At 32.0% G+C, this 18,523-nt stretch overlaps 1 protein-coding gene across 2 annotated transcripts in view; it reads left to right on the top strand.

Moving 5' to 3' along the window:
- The window catches only part of LOC122569522 (forkhead box protein O), a 299,531-nt gene that overhangs the window by 195,176 nt on the left and 85,832 nt on the right, over positions 1-18,523 (top strand). The window contains exon 8 of one of the 2 annotated variants that reach the window (XR_006317493.1): positions 10,331-11,584. The exons of the other annotated variant lie outside the window; for it this stretch is intronic. The gene's annotated coding sequence lies outside the window, so the exon portion shown is untranslated. Of the gene's footprint in view, positions 1-10,330; positions 11,585-18,523 lie in introns of those variants that run through there. 2 annotated transcript variants of the gene reach the window in all.

Here is an 18,523-nt window from a genome sequence, read left to right as displayed (position 1 = left end):
ATATCGTCGGGTCTGTCAGTCAGAAAGTAACCGTGCGTCACAGCTAACGTCATTTAGTGTTTCAAAACATAATCTAATGTACAAAGAGTTTTTCCCGTTGACCGTGGATCCGTTTGAACTCAAGAATATTATTAATAGCGTTCGTTAAACTTATTATTCGTTAAACTTTGTAAAAGTCATATTTATACGTGTAAATATAATTTCTGTTGCGCAAAAATTCAAATGTTAACCCGACATATATATATTTATTCTGTACATGGAAGGTGCGACTGAAAGCTATCTCAAGGGGACACCAAGTGATTTCTTATAAAAAAGTATGTAAAAGATATAAAAGCAAATCTTTTCGTTTGAAGATTGATTTTTGTAAAAGTCGAGCTTAAAAATTTATCAAGTATACTTGAACATGGATAATTGGGCGGACTGGATAGGACTAAGTATTCGACTGAAGATTATTGTACGTGTGAGAATAGATCGCAAATGTAAAATAAAATGTTTTCAGAAGATTTGTTTCCGACAAAAATAAATTTGAAAATTTACCATACGCATGTACTAGGCCGATCCTTAACAAAACATATTCAAATTCCGTTTTCATGAAAATGAAGCCTTAAACGGAAAAATTTTCTTCTACATTTTTTATTTATTTTCTTATTTATAATAACATCCTATTAATTGTTTACTCATATCCAGTCGGTAATTAGCCAGGTATAAGCATACTTAACAAATTTTCAAACTTGAATTTCTCAAAAACCAAATTTCAGAAGAAAAATTTTTGTTCTATATTTTTTTCTTAGTTTTTTTTTCATAAGGAATCACCTCCTGCCCGCTTCTACATAACCTTCGGCCGCATCCTGGATGCCAGGAAAAACTGCCCGTTTCCATTGTTTCCCATATAATCGCTAGTTTATTTTTCGTCTTTCTTGTCAGTTTATCCATGAATAAGTTACTATAGGTGATAATTATTATGAAACTTTGGTAAGTTATAACAATGATTAAAATTAAGAAAATGTGTCCTTCGCGATTTGTAGACCGCATGGATATGTTAAATTATGAATGTAGGTGTGAGATAATATTACGAAGGATAATGATAGAAAACTGAAAAGGATGTAGTACTCTTTCAAGTGTGAACACAAAATAATAATAAAGAATAATAAAGCATTAGCACTGATCCTGTACACTATATAAAGTATACACTAAATAAAATCTACATTTAATAAAAATATAAGTTTAATTTTTAAATATTTTAGTACCTACTTTAAATAAAGAAACTTGTTTCATAAAATTAAGGATTAATTATTTTGAGTATTAAATTATAATATCGATAGATTATTTGACTATTTGTATCCTAAAGTTAATATATTGGAAGTGAATTTGATTTATACCAAAACTAAGTTGTATCAATATACTTTTTTACCTAGTAATACGTAATACTTTTACACACGAATTTTAAACATCGCGTATAATATTGCAAAAGTGCCATTATTCTAATTGAACATGTTACAGCTTTCGCAGTATTCGCCCTCGTGATCCGTATTATACGCTCTCGTTTTGTATATTTCAAAAATTATTTGCCCAGTTAATTCTGAATATATTTATTCAGGTATAATATTGGAATAAAAAATCATTCGATTGAAGACCAATAATGAAAGAAATAAAATAAACAAATTATTTTTCCTGTCGCATACGTTTCAGTAGATTTTGATTAAAGAGAATAATTTAAGATCTGAGTTATCGTGTTGAAATGATTGCATTCAAAAAATGATTAAGCTTTAAATACAATACGGTTTAATTCACTGCATGAAAATAAATTGAAAATATGGTATGATTTTATTTGTTGCTTTGTCTTTAAATAAAAGCAGATGGATCTTAGGATATCGTTCGTTATATTTGATTCGAACGAATACGGCTTTTCTATGATTTATCTACAATTTCATATCTAATGACATGTTACACATAACATAGCATTAGTATGAAAAAGTTAATACTTATAAAATTTCAAATCTTGAAGCTATTTCAATCTTATTTTACATATATTTGCAATTTTTATTTTGTTCTCATGAAAATGATTTTATTTGACTATTTTTCAAGTTAATTATGTTTTAAGGATAAAAGTAATTACGAGTAAAACGAATGATTATATGTATATATAATAAGTTTATAATTAAATTATAATTAAATTTTGTCAAAAAAATACATATATCGATATAAAGTGATATATAGTACAATAGAATTCAATTTATCTAAACAAAATTTTAGTTAATAGCCGATTTACAGAATTTTTGCTGGATGAATTCGTTTCTCTGAACTTGAACTCCTGTTATATGAAGGAAAAATTGTAGATAGTGGGGATAATTAGTGAGCTCCTATTCTATGAATTCCAATTATATGAATTGTTTGGACAAATTCAGACAAATGGAGTTCTGCTGTATAAGGAAGAGAAAGAAAGTGAAAGAAAAGAGTATTGTTTATTGTAAAATAAAATTTTACAACCGTTTGGTAATTGATTTACCGTGATTTAGAAACCAAAATTTCGTTTATCATATTACTATCCTTCTGAAGTAACAGAACAGGAAAAGCAATTCGCTAAAAGTTTCGTTTCAGTGATGAAAAGTCGTAGGCAGTTCTGAGTGTTCAGCTTTTTTAGGAATTCATTGAAACTTGGCCACAAGTGCTATTTGACTCAACGATATTAATGCATATTGCATTAATGTATTAGGCGTTCTTAAAATAACGCATTAACTTATGGTTTTAATTTAAAAGTTTAGCAATTTCTAGGCGCAGTTCGTGCTTTCATAATGCAATGCAATTTCTTCGGTTATAGCAATAGATGCGAATTCATATTTGTTTAATGCATACATTACTTTAGTGGTCGAATTTGCAATGTCTTTAGGAAAGGAGAGTGATTCCTTGAACATTAATTTGCAATTCTAAAAATTAACCAATAAAATTAACATTATATCTTTTAATATATAATTTCCAGTATTAGAAAATAAAATAGAAACACGTTGCAAAATAAAAAAAAATAATATAACAAAAAGCGAAATAAGAAAATAAAGTAAGAAGTTAGAAATATAACATTTATATTATGTATATTAATACTAAAAAAGTAGATGCGAATGTCAAATTATTATTAAATAATATTATATTAGTAAATGCATTATAATACACATAGAATACACATAGAATTCACAGCATAACTTTTATATACGATCAGATTAATTCATTCGATATTTTCGTAAAACAGAAAAATATATTTCAAACGTTAATCCTGGTTAAAAATAAATCCCTTTCTTTATCTTATAACTCAGATAAAAGGAAAGTTATTAACATTAACATTACATTAACAAAGGTTATTAACATTACAGTTTAAAACACATTTACACGTCTATTTCTATTCACAATCATAATCGTCCTGCATGCCCCATATTTACAATTCACTTCTGTAGTCATTGTACAATACATCAAAAAACACATTTGCAAACTCTAGACCAATGAAGATATGTAAAATCCATCTTGAAAATAAACATAGTTGCATACAAAAAGATCAAGTACTATATTATTGCTATACAAATATAAACGGTTCCTTTCTGTGAAATATTATAATATTCAAAAATTAAGTTTATAAGAATCTTTCTCATAAAGACATTCTCATTTGACTTATCAAAGTACAACTTAAGTTGGCAATTTTTAGTAGTCCGTATAAATCATAGACACTAGCCCGCAAAAGTTTCTGAACATTTACCATAAAAAGCCTTCATCTCCATATTGGAGATGTTACAAAAAACGTTTTGAAATTTCAATAGCGCTATAATGTGATACGACTGTCATGATGACAGTGCCGGATTAAACCAAACAAAAGCAAACCTGAAATTATAAGATATTTAATGCAAACATATGTAGTCAATCCTTCTATAACACGGTTAATTCGTTCCGTGTTGTGTCAAAACCGTGTTATAAAAGCATTAAGTTATAGGAGGACTTATTGAACAGTGTAAATGATAGGTGTAAATGTGGTTTCACTTGAAATTATGAATAATAATATTGGAAATTATTAATGTAATAAATAGTTGCCTGTTTAAATACTTTTGTGATCTTTGCGAAATGTATATCTGCACTAGGTATCTTGAAATTCCTGTATATTTTCTCCGATTTATTTCAAACTTTACCAATCTAATCACGATAATCAAACCCCGCATCCGTGCTAATAAAATTTAAAAATGTTTCATATAGCACATATAATATAGTATATTCATAAAAGGTGCATAAAAGTGTTCGAGCTTATTTTCACAAGCTTGTATGCATTTCGTTGTATTCTTCTAAGTAAATGTGATTCGTCAAACGAAAGTTGCACTAAGGAAGGAAAAATAAAACAAAGAAGAAAAAAGGGCAATAGCAAGTTGAGTAGCCGAAACTGCGTTATCATGCCGATTGTAACACATGTTTTATCACTGCCGTGTTCTGTCTGGAAAAATATGGTGATACATAGACGCATGCGGGATCGCGTTCATTTTTCTGAACTCTACGGTAGATTCGGCAAACCAGAAGAGGCTACTTTGTTGCCTCTACGAACGTGGATAGTATTTACACGGATGAATATCGGACCGGATAGATATTAGCTTTCAGCAAAATATTTTTCAGCAGTGGACGTGGCGAAAAAACACACTACCTCCCCTCTGTTACGCCCTGGCATATTAGCGCCTCCGGCATTCCTACAGTTTGTTCGGTGTATGAAACGCGAATGCCGTTTTCCGTTAGTTCCGGATCGATGTTCTTTTTGCATTGTTCGTTTTTGTTTTCCTGCGTTTGACTCAACTTCATAACTATTCGCAGCTTAGCTTGTCGTACCGACAAATTTATCCTCTCTCTGGTTACAGATTAAATTCGCGGGGCTCGCCTGACCCACTGGATCCCGTAATCTTTTCTTTTGTTCGGCAGGCACAGGCAAATTAACTCTTAGAGTTCAAACTGCGAAGTATACTGACAAAGCGGAACGGAGAAACTTTGTTGGCAAAAGAACACAGTTTCATTTCTTGCGACCCTTGTTAATGTCATAAAAATTTTTCATACAGCAGCATTTCATTTATCGCTTCGTGTGTAGGATAAAATTTGAAGTTAGGAAAATCAATGTCTATACGACCGTTCTGATTATTTCCTGATACATGCTGGCGATTGTATTAAGAACATTTTAGACGGTGAGGAGTGAAATTATTTTGCTGGGTGAAATTGGGGAGTGATTTAAATGATTTGTCATGTTTCACTTTTCTCAAAAATTAACGCGAAATATTTTAAACTGTAGGATATATGATGTAGGAGCGTTTGATTGTCTCATTGGGCAGTGTTTGGGTTTGAGTCTGTTGCTAGCAGTATTAAATTACTGTGTAATGGACAGGTCATTTGAGTATTATGCTTTCCGCAGTCTAAATTTAATGTGTACAGGTTACTAGATAGGCTATTTAAATGATTTTCCAGTCAAGCTTTAAATTTGTTTACAAAGCATTCTATTTCTTCTTTGACTGTTTTAATACCTAGGTCTTTTCTGAGGTCATCGTTACGAACATACCACGAGGCATTCACAGATGTGCAAAGTATTATCGACTACAGTGATTCTACTTTTTTAATGTGGCTGTCAACTGTTGTTCGAAGTCGTACGTCTCGATGGGTTTTATGACAACTTTGATATTAATAGTTTGTTTTTAGAATTTAGCTGCGAGTGTCTTTTTGTAAGCCGATACACGTGTTCTCTTGTTGTTTTCATTTGCTCTATCTTCTTTTGTATGCACTGTTTACATGTCAGTCTCTCGTCTAGGTATGTATATTCCGAGATATTTTACTACTTTCGATTATGGTATATTCTTATCGTTTAGCGTAGCCGGAGGGTATCTACTTTTTCAATATGAATGTGATATGGTTAGGTTTCTCCTTCTTAACTTTTATCTTCCATTTTTTTAAATATTCTTGCATCTTATCCAGTGTGTCTTGAAGTATTTTTGATGCTGTTGTTGCGCTTTCGCAGAGTGCTAAGATGGACGTGTCGTCAGCAAATGTTGAGAGACTAGTGTCATGGGTAGTAGACATATCTGTGTATATATGGTATATACAGAATTGGTCTTAGCACTCTGCCTTGAAGAATCCCTGCTACTACTTCCGCCTTGAATTTTTACTGTGAAAGCCCTATTGGTTAAGTACGATTTGAGTAGGCAGTAGTAGGACAGTGGGAAGTTTGTTGCTATTTTGTATAGTAAATCTTGATGTCAGATCGTATAGAAGGTTTTTCGATGACAAGGAATACTGCTATACAGTACATTTCACTCCCCACACCTGCCAAATTATTATTAACTCTGAGCACTTGTTGAGTTGTAGCATGAGTAATAAATTTCTTTTCTGCTGCAATTGTTTTCGGTCTTTTGTGGATGATTTTTTCTAGAATTTTAGATATGATTGATAGGAGTCAAATTGGTGTAGGAGTGAATGTGTCTTTTTCACATTGTCGGTCTTTTTCAGGTTTTTGTTAATTAAATTAAAGATGGAAATATTATGCACGTTATACTACAAGGAAAGAACAGTCTTTATTCAATCTAGCAATAATAATAAGATTCTTTTTTATCTATTGTACGAAAACACTGCATTTTTCGTACTCTCAATCCTTAATTTTGCGCAATTATATCTAAACTAAATCATTGTATTTATAGTGAATCCTAATTTCATATTTTAAGAATGAAGAAACTGGCATGCATATGTATAAGCATTAAAGATTATCGAGCGTTCTTGTTATTAATGGAGTTCACTATCCTCAGCTTATTAATTATTTAGCTATCAAGATATATAAAACTACACTAATTTTTTTCAAAATATACGTTGGCAATAAATATTTTGTAATTCCTATATACATTTCCAGATTGGTTTCAAATTTTAGAAATGTAATCGTGATCGTCGTGTCTCATTATAGTGAAATTTCAAAGTGTTATATTTAACACGTACAATATGACCACAAAAATGTTCTATCATCAAATATTTTGATGAACCAGTGTACATGTATTATTTCTAGTCGGTCCATGCTTCGAAGCAAATTTCATTCCTTACAATATTATCGGTGCACTAGTACTTACAAACGTGAATTGAAGCGGTGTTGTTATGAATCGATAAAAATCGGTGATTCTTCACAGTGGATAGGTACAAGGGGAGGCGGGTCGAAGGTGTACAGACGTTCAAGTGGGGCAAAAGGGAACCACTTAGCCGAAACTGCAGGAGTCTGGAAGTCAGCAGCTATTCGGCAGACGTCACTGGCGCCAGCAGACTACCTTAAACCTCCCCTTTGTACCCCTACTCCTACGCCGACAATCTCATTCCCCAAAAGCGTCGCAAGAATTATAAAGTTGGTGGAGGAGGGCTCCGGGGGACTTCTTCCCTCACCACCTATCCTTGTTAGACAACCTCCTTCCTCTTCGTCTCTCTCCCCCGCGTCCTTTACCTACGCGCCACTTCGACCTAGCGACTCCATTTCTCTCCTGTTCTCTCTCCCTCTCTCTCTCTCCGCCCCCTCCCTCCCTCCCTCCCTCTCTCTCTGTTTTCCCGTACTTTCCACTGTGTCTCCGTCTCGTCTCCGCTCTCGATGTTTCTCTTTTTTCGATATCTATCTTTGTCTTTACATATCTCATTCCAACTGGCTCCACACTCCTGCTCTGTCCTTTCGTCTTGCTCTTTTTCACCGAGCATGCTCTTTTTGCTCCCACTTCGAACTTTCCAACGCGAGGAAAATTGGTCGACGCTTCGTTTCGGATTGTCGGTCGCGAGTCATGTCAGGATCCGAAATCTGTTAACCGTTAACGCGACGCCGCAGGAAGTCGTTCAATTAGACTCATGTACCGAGTGATTTCGAAATAAACGCTACATCGTTCTGTCACCGAAACTTTCAGCTTCTTCTAGTGACCAATCACTGTGTGCAATTTTCTCTGCAGCCTCTCGGTCGCTAAAAACCGATCGTTCTTTCCCTGTTCCAAGCTGTTGAACAACGATTGCCTGCTGCTCTTCGGATTCATGTCGACGAATCCTCATCTGACACTTTCTTTACACGCTTTTTCGTTTTGTGCTGTTTTTAGTTCATCAAAGAATTCTAGTCTAAATTTTGGTTAATTATATATGTCCTATTGGATCTTGGAATTAATTGAGTTCTCATTCGCATCCCGTGTTACGAGATCTTCCAGCGTATCGTTGTAACATTGACCTTTCATTCATGATTCTTCTTCTCTTTTTCTTGTCCTTCTCATTCATATTGGTTCTACATACGGGGAATTGCTGGCTGTAAGAACAGTCATTAACAGTAACGAAAATTTCTTCTTCGACATAATGATGTTTCAAATATAAAAGAAAATATAAAGGCATAACGATAAAACAAAAAACAAAATATTTTTGAATGGGCATTTCACATTATATTCATTTACAAATTTACTATACTATCAAAAGTATGATTTATTGTAAATGATTTGTGGGGCAAAATTTGCCTATAATTTCTAATAATCAAATGAGGATTTGTATGAAGCCTCTAAATGCCTTTACGATATAATAGATCTGATTGTGATTATTGATTTAATAGAACATCTGATGCATCTAATTTTGAACATTCGACAAAGGTCTTTAAGTTAATTTAAATGTAATCAATTGATTCTACATATTCTTAGTTTCCTGCGTACTGATTTCTTCCTTTACATAATCTGTACTTTTCTATTTCGTCGTTATATAAGCAGAGTATTCCGTTATTAACCTTAATCTTTCTGGTAGATGATCTAACTATATACTATAAAATTTCTGTGGAATGAAAGCATCGAGAAATATATATAATTACATATTTTAGTTGAAAACATACTACGCAATTTTTCATAATATAAATGAAATTTTTTTATTAATTTTAATTTTTTATTAATTTGCTATTTGTTCACCATACGCGTTGAATTTTAAGTAAATATTGTTAATTATTTCAGCCTTTAAAAATTATATATCCTACGACTGATTATTTAATCTTTACATTGCTGCGATATTTCAATAGAAAATAGTTAACTGATTATATAATAAATGCTGTTACTATCAAAAAGAACAATAACTCGATTTTTTCGAATAGTTACACGTTTCTCGATGTAATTTTATCACTTACATTTCATCGTTTCTGCATTTTTCAATGAAATTTTGAATTTCTTATATAAGACGGAGGAATCAAGAAATATACTTATGTTAACATAGTTATTTTACTTCAAGAATTTTGAACAACTTTTTGATAATATAATTTAATGTACAATAATTTAAGAAAAGACAATTTAAGAAAGAACTTACAACTTCCTCTAAATAGTAGTTTTATCATTTACAATTCATATTATTATCATCATATTTCAAAACAACATTTAAATGCCATACCGGAATTACTCTTCCCTAAAAAGTATGTACCTCCTGTAATAAAGTATCTTCCTGGTTGCAATTAGATCTTCGCAATTATCTATTTATCGTACGCGTTCTACGCCGTATAAAAACATAGTTTCCCGTTGAAGGAATCTTCGATCGGCTTCGATAAAAAACCCCTCAGTTGATATACCCCTTAAAGAATGCATGACAAGTGAACCACGACTTAACCATATTGCATCCTTTAGGTAGAACATTTCTTAAATGCATGATTTATTTCAATTGTATTCTAAAATTCTCTTAATGTATTACATACTAAGCACATTCATGATTTATCGGAATCATAGTTTATCACATAATTCATAATACTCATTATTAAGTAACATAAGTAAAGACTATTTACAATGAACTCGCTAAGTCTGAATTAAAAATGATATGTAATAATGATTTTATGTCATAATCTTGTTAATGAAATATACACATTGATAATTTTCTGCTTTTCAAATAAGTAATTCTGAGACAGCAGATACCAAATTAATCATGTTAATTATATCAGAAGAAAAATTTCATTCTACTAATTTCGTTTTATTTTAGAAAACAGCAAAGTCAAATAAATGTAATTTTTATTATCGTTATATTTAATATAAGGTAAATACAAAATGATTAGCAACATTGCAATGGTATTATTACAGGACAATGATATTAAGGTAAAATTCGCATAACGTGAAATTTCACCTGTGATAAAAATTAAGTTAGTATGCAATACGTTAAAACATTGAATGTCTTTTTCCCAGTTAAAACTAAAGTGATTTGGAATTTGTTACATTCGATGACTGAAAAATGACTGAAAACCCCTTATGTTGGAATACCAGTTATGAGGACACGATTTCCTCAACGCCATGTAAGTCTGCTAAAATCCTTTGCATTCAGAAATTTTCTTTTTTTTCAGAAATATTCTCACCTGATAAATTCCACAATAAATTACACATCAAATGTGAAAATTATATGATAACAACAACTCAAGCAGTCAACCAACAGCTATCGTAATCTTTTCAATTAGTTATATCACATTTCACTGTACAAGTTATCAATTTTTTTAGTCAAAGACAAACAGGATGAACTCCTCGCGTAACTACTCTTTCGCATCATCGTCAAAATACTAAAAATGTAAACGTGCATTTGCATTTAATACATATATCTATATATATGAGCCTTTAGAAAAAAAACCAATATAAGTATTACTTACTTCTATAAGTTCATTTATTTCAAGATGATATAAATGGTAGCAAATTCTAAGATAAATTTCAAAAAATAGTATTTGCAACGTCATTATCTTTCTGTCTTTTAATTTATAGAATTAATTAGTGTGCTTTCTGAACAAATAATGTAATAATATATAACATAATATATAAAATAGTGTAATAATAATATAACAAACGGAAATTGTTTGCTTCTTATATAATTCGGTTCTCAAACATTGAGCTGATGACAGGAGATATTAAGTGGAATGGATTAAAGGGTTGCAACCCACGAGACAATGGCGATCCTGAAGAACCGGTGAATGTAACAGCAAGAGGACGATAACTCAAGCAAACCGGTAGTAACGATAGAACTACGTTACAGCCCTAGGGAGAAAAAACTTTTGATTTACTTCTGCGCAACGTTTGGTCATGTGCCCGTGTCCCATATATACGGTAAAGGACTGTTAACCCACTTCTGGACGAGCTACAACGCGATACAGTCTGTATCGATCAGTCGATCACGTTCCTCTTTTCGCGTCTAGATAACCGACCAGTACCTCTTTCGTCGCTAGAAATGTCCGCCAAGGTAGGCTCCCTCTCAATACTCGTTTCTCCGCACCTTCTAACACTACCTTCTGTACCTGTTCCCCTATGTCCCCTGTGGGAGTGGTACTCGAACCAGGCGACCTCGACGATTCCTCCGTAATGCCAATAAGGAATGCCGGCAAGCACGCATTCTTGCCGACAGAAAATGTCGTGATCCGCCTGACCTGGTGGAAAAAAGCCTCGATTAAATGGAGACGGAAGAGAGGCGCAGGGATTGTACAAACGGCCGAGTATCTGCGTTTATGTAACCCGTACGTTTCCGCGATTGGGGAAGAGGGGAACACGCAACAATCGCATTTCTTTTATAGGATGTTCACTGATTGAGAATGGGAAAATAAAAGTCTTGTTTACTTTTTTTTATTAATTTCCTTTTTTTACAACGTCCGTCTTTGCAATCTGGGTCGCAGGTAACGTAATTATTTCGGCCGGATTCATGAACAATGCGATCCATTTGTTACTCCCTTTTTTAATCCTTTACCGTGTTGCCTTTTCTACTTCCCTTTTTCTTTTTCCATTTTGGTTACTTGGTATGACAATACTAGGTAGGTATTCTTATAAGTTTTGGAGAGGGAATACAGAATATAATAATCACTGTGATAATTTCGTAAACAATACTAATATTTTGATGCGTTAACTGATAACATTTCTGAAAAGATGATCTTCTTCTCCCTTTTACTGTTTTGTGTGATATTCGCAATTATTCGGAAAGTTTATAAGGAAATTAAAAAAAATTTAAGTACAATGTATTTTAATAACAATCATACACTTTTACGTCTTTCTTCAAATTCTTGAAATTTTCTGAAAGTGAATTTCGTCGAGTAGTTTTTGAAGATCTTTGAAGTTTCAAATTGTTTCATATTAAAAAGTTCTAGAATGATCAGTATAAATGATAGCGAGTTGCACAATACATGATAATAAGTTGCACAGTTAATGAAGAACAGCTTTTGCAAACTTTTTGTCCATACATTAAATCTAGCATAATCACGTTTTTTATTATTTCGTGTGCTTTTGTTTAGTTTCTGTACTTACTGTACAACTAGGCGTTGACACAGATTGAAAATAAGTACAATTTCCATTCCTATCGAGAAATTTGTAATAATCTTCATTCAATCTCAAGAAATACACAACGAAATACTTATGTCAGTCATTAAAAACATTGTAAACTATTTGAACAATTTAATACTTACATATCCATGGCGTCAGTCACAAACATTAGAGCATTTGTTGATGATTAGGATAAATTGGATGCTTTTCATTGTTTACGTTTCCAAATGCAATTTGGAAATTATTGATAAAGATTGCCTATTTGTATATATTTGTATTTGAGTATATGAAATATTCAAACTATAATAGCGCTTCTTATAGTACATAGTAGGTGACACAATTTTCCATCTATTGAAGGTCTCTTTCTTTAATTATATTCATAGAAATATGAGTTTGCACAAATATCTGCATTCTATCTATTATCAATTTGTAATTTTCGTCACATTATATGTGTCTCATATTGTCTCAATATAATATATTGCAAGAAAAACTTATCGTTTTTTAATAAATGTAATGAGTAGAAGTAAACCTCATTTCTTTCTAAACATAGTAATCACAATCATCTAAAAAAATACTGTGTATATTGATGCGTTCAGTATATTGCATATAACTTTTTAAAGAACTGCAATCCAAAAATTTCAAACTATCGATAATGTGCTTTTTGTCTGTACAAATACTATAATCTATTGTAATTATGTGCTGTTTATCTATACAAATATTGTAGAAACTTCTACAGTTAAAGCAAACCTCGCTTGATGTTTCAAATACTTAATAAAGGAAAAGTAAGTGTCTTAATACATATATTTACACAGTACAAATAGTTTTGTATTTTATTCACGGTAAATATTCGAGAAAAGGCAATGGTAAAAAGAGTGAAAAAAGCATGAGAAAAGAGGGCATAAAAAGAGAAATGGAAGATGTGAATGTAATAGTATGAATAGTGATAAAAATCGGTGGATATATAATAAAGGGGAAAGGAGAAACAAATATGAGTTAAGAAAGGAATAAAAGGTGAAAAAAGAATTGAAAGGAGAAATTGAGGCGATGAATATATTGACAAATGCATATTGTGTAGAACAGGCACTGATTGTACAAGATCGTAAATACAAGAAAATGGATGTATATACGTGTATTAGAATAGGAGGCAGACTAAAAAGGAAGAAAGGGGATGAAATATGATATATATAAAAAAAGAAACAACCAGGAAAAGCATGGTATGGAAAAAATGGTTGAAAAACAGTACAAGGATAAATAAAAAAATTCGTCGAGATAAAACTCAGCATGTAAAGAAACATTTTATTTTTTTTATTTTATTAAGGTTTTGATAAAAACATGGTAATTCTTTTTGATCAAATCCCTTGCTTTAGAGGACGATCGTTTTCATTGATTTCCTTGTTAAGACAAACTCAGTGCTGATTGTAAATATAAATACACGATGCTGATTTTATAATTATAGGAAAATAACCATTATGTTAGAAAAAGATATGAAAAAGCATTCAGGATGATATGAATTAGTTCATTATAATATCTTGGATATGATCTCTTGAGAGTAAATTATAGAATTTCGTTATTCGATTAGTCGATCTAATTTGATGTATAATATAACTTTCTTATATTCTATTTGTGTGAACTACTACATTCAATTGAAATTATTAAATGTTTTAATAATTAGTACTCTTCATACTATTTATTATCTTTGTAATACCAGATACAACATTTAAATTGAAGTTTGAAAAACATTATATATTTAATGTACATAGATTGGTGGTGACATTCAACTTCCACTAACATTGTACACGTGAAGATCGCTGCAGGGATCTGTTTTCATTCTGTAACACGATTTCAACTTGCATCCCTTTGTATTTTGTAAATTGAAACTTTCTAATTTTCTTTGCAAACTAAAAGGAATAAAGTTATAAAATGTATTTGTTTCAGTAATAACGATCGAGAGCTAATGTTTATATTTTGTACATGAAATTGAAAGTTTTCCAAGTGTTTGTATAATAGCAGGATATTTTACTTTGTGTGTGGCTATTAATTTTATGTAATTTGAATCACATATCACTGAACCATATAATAATAAAGGATATTCTCAAATACTATATTATGTTGTCAAGAGAAAATAGAAAAAAATTATTTATAAAAAATATTCAATCAAGTTTATATTACATATAAAAAATATGTTACAATAATAAATACCTTATGGAAATCCATTACACGATTCAGAAGTACTTTCCATGATTTAAAATAAAATTGTTTATTATAGTGGCACAATTATCTATCTCCTGGAACTTAAAAAAATTGTAGGATCTAAATGATATAAGAAATAGCAATGAAAAAATATTAGGGAAATCCTTGAAATTTTCTTTCATAATCAAGATATTAGAAAAAGAAATTCAACAATATAAGTTGTCTGAAAAAGAAAGAAAGTTATAAAATAGAATATTACTAATACAAATGTTTACTATTACTAATAGGCAATATTTATCCTTAATCCTCTCAGGTCTGAATCTTTTTTAGACTATAAGGAAAGCTGCAGTTTTAACTAAATTTTCTTTTTTGCCCAAAAATTAAAGGCTATTGTCGCGAGACTAAAGGTGAGATTTCCTGTGTGTGTTCAACGCGTCTGTCGCGTCAGACGCAGCTTTATACCCGAATTACCCGACATGCTGCCAAAAGAAAAGCGTGATTCTCCATTGCGATGGTACAAAGTACAAATGCGGAGTAAGACTGCGTTTGACGTAGATTCACGCATCGGACACACATAGAAAATCAAGTCTTTAACGGTTCGTCTGCGTAAAGTATCTCAAGTATCGTCGCGACGTCTCCAGCACGGAGGGAAATAATGGAGAATCGGAGGGCGACGACGCTCGTTCTTGCGAGGGGCAACCAGGCTTGTGGAGTTGCTTAATCGAGCGTGCGTTTTCAATGAATTATTCAAGATTGAGTGTCTAATAGTTGTCACGGCAGGCCGTGTTTAAGGAAGCGTTTATTCTCATTATCCAATCCGCGTTCACGCCTTTTCGTTTACGTCTAAACTTACACGTGTTCACGCGTCCTATGTTTCTCTTCTTCTCTCTCCCTTCCTTTCTTTCTATCAGCGTCACCCTTCCTTTAATTCATGCGACTTCTATCATGCGACTAATACGATGTTGTCCTTCGGTTCGATATGGTTCTATTCACGGAGGGGACCATGATACTCGTTGAACGACTCAAAGTTTTATCATTAATGCGTGTATACAACTGAATTACCAATATAATCGATCTTCCTCACAGGAAATTGAAGTTTCACTCGGACTTGCGAAAGGTTTCGGTATTTTTTAGTAATCCTTTAATATTGTAGCGCCTTATGTCTACTCGTATTTTGTACTGGATTTGTCTTATATAATTTCCTATACCGCACACTGCGAAAAAAGTTTTGGTAATAAATACTTGTGACACATTATTTTCTTTCTTATCTTATATAAGTATGTTGATGATTTATTATCAGAATTATCTTCTATAAAATACGTACATATGAGCAGTAAAATTGAACAATTTCTTATAGCTGAATCATATATTTATGTCATTGCTATGTCTCTGATATTAAATTATTAAATATTACTATCAACCATAAGTTTTTGTTCAAAATTAAAACAAAACTTAACATGTTATATGTTACAACCTAATGGTACTATGATAGTTCCCTCAATAATATTATGATAGATTAATTTAATATTATTATCTGTTTTCAAATGTTCTTGGAAAATGCGTCAAAATTTGACTAAAAATCTACGAGCATACACTTGCCCATGTTTCTTCAATTTAGCATATTTGAGTACATCTCATCCAAATCCTTAAATGATCATTACTCAAGTGTAATATTATAAAAAAACGATCTATATGATGACTTATTGTTGAATGAAAATTAACGGGTTCTATAAAAATATTTATCATAAAGTCCACAACTTCGTGAGTTAAATAAATATAATTCTTCAGTAATACATATAACAATTATATGTAACGTAATGAATATATTGTTTAAATGTTTCTTCGACTCTCATCAGTCTCTATATCTGTATAAAATGTTACTATGTGCGTTCTAAGACTTTCTAGTACTACTTTCCACTTTGACCATATTTCTCCCATTAAGATCGACAATAATTTCAGTAGCACCGATTCGATTCGAATCGACTAACAAGTAATCTCGATGTCGTGTCGTCGCGCGAAAGGAGGCCATTAAACTTTCATTAGTCACGTTGTTTACGATCAGTACTATTTAGCGGATCGTGGATTAATCGGCTAGCGCCTAACTATATTTATGCTGGCGTTCGCTATACTTAGGCAGTCAGAATTTGTATTGTACGCATTGGTATACATGCGCTACAGACGCCGACTGAGTTACATGAATAGCGTATTGCGAAAATAAAGCAAGCACGGTTATAATTGCAATAATCAGCAGCGAATAATATTATTAGCCGCGGTTGGAGACCGCTATACTCTGATGCACGATCGCCTCTTTAAAATATTGCCGCTGGAACGACCCCGCTAAACTTATTACCCCGAAACAAGCGGCAATTTTAACCGCGATTCCAGTAGAAATTGCACCCCCATATTGCGTCGATTGTTATTATTGAAAGAAACGCCAGCTATGCTTTATATTATATTACTCTTGTAATTAGATTGCTGTATGCGAATGCATTCTTCGAAATGAAACGGTGGTGTATTAGTCGCATATTGATCACTAGGTAAGAAATTATCCTTCTTCCTACAGTGTTGAGACCTTTCAACAACATATGAGTTTCGAAACTCATTTGTATGTCCGTAAAATGATATATATATAGTGCGTACAGTATAGACGCAGAATACGTAGATGACAGCAGTAACAGGACACAAATCGTTTTATAATACAAACACTAGCAAAAACAGAAGTTTCATACCTTTCAAGTTTCAAACTTGTAGTTAATACACGGGTACCTGACGGATTTTCAAACTTAATTTTTTCGAAAACGGAGCCTTAATTGAAAAAATGTTATTCATTTTTTTCGACTTGTGTTTACATGTAGAATCACCATTTAGCCGATTACATCATGATTTTGGAGACATCATATATAACACAATAAATTTCTCACTATTATTGGACATAATATTCAGCAATTAGTATAACAATATGCGTACGAATGATGTATATGGCTGACAGATAAATATATGTAAGTGTATGTATATTAACAGTGTTGACTGCCAGACGAATTTTCCATGGTTTTCCCAAGGCGCCGACGTGAACTTTTCATTATGCGATGCATATTATGTTGAAATATTATTTGCAGCAAATAAAATGAATTATAAAATCATGCTTGAAGCATTTTTCGTGGTGAGGGCCACCGGTGACCCCCAAGGCGTTGTAGACAATTATTATTGTCCTTTTTTCAAACAATCGTGCTATGTACTTTTAATATTTGCTGCGTCGCCGGTCACCGGTGACCCCCATGGCAGTCAACGTGTTAAGTTCAAAAATGCTAAATGATGGAAGAAAACGACAAGTTCTTTTTAAAGAGGGATATATGTATATTGCTTTGGGTCAGATAAAATAGGGCCATCGGAAGCCAGTTGAAAACACTGTCGCAAATACTACCTAATAGTACAGAAGGTCTATTATATATAGAGACCTTCCTATATGTATCTTTGGAACGCATGATTTCTCGAAACTAAAATTTTATATTTCATGTCTATTATCCCATTCAATGATATACACCAAATTTTATTGTGATCAGCCACCGGCGTCATTAATATGGAATAATAACCATATTTGTTAGGTTTCGTACAAACTTGTTATTAAATCTTTGGGTACTGGTTGGTAAGTCGCATAGAACAGTAAATAATATTGTTTAAACATATTTAATAATTTTTATAAGTTAAGTGATACATTTCAAAGTTCAATAAAGTAAAAAGGATAATAATGTAATAGTATGCCATTCCGTAATTATACAGTAATTTAGTATTATTTAACGACACGTGATAATCAAATGATGAAGAAAATCCTGCGAGTTCAAATACTTTGACTTATACTTATTACCACATCTCATTGTTAATGACGAGATTATCCCAGCGCTTATAACTTTATCTACCAAAATGTACTTTTTTTATGTAATTAAGTTAATATCTTCATTTAAAGAAGATTCATTATGTTAATAGTAACATAGCAGAACACTTATTTGAAGAAAGAATATTATATATAAGCTTTTATTCGCTTCCTTAACGTGCTCTACCAAACA

This window comes from Bombus pyrosoma, linkage group LG7 (assembly GCF_014825855.1).
Source record: "Bombus pyrosoma isolate SC7728 linkage group LG7, ASM1482585v1, whole genome shotgun sequence".
Classification (NCBI taxonomy): Eukaryota; Metazoa; Arthropoda; class Insecta; order Hymenoptera; family Apidae; genus Bombus; species Bombus pyrosoma.
Note: the sequence above shows the minus strand (reverse complement) of the source record. Positions and strands in the feature narration are given on the sequence as shown.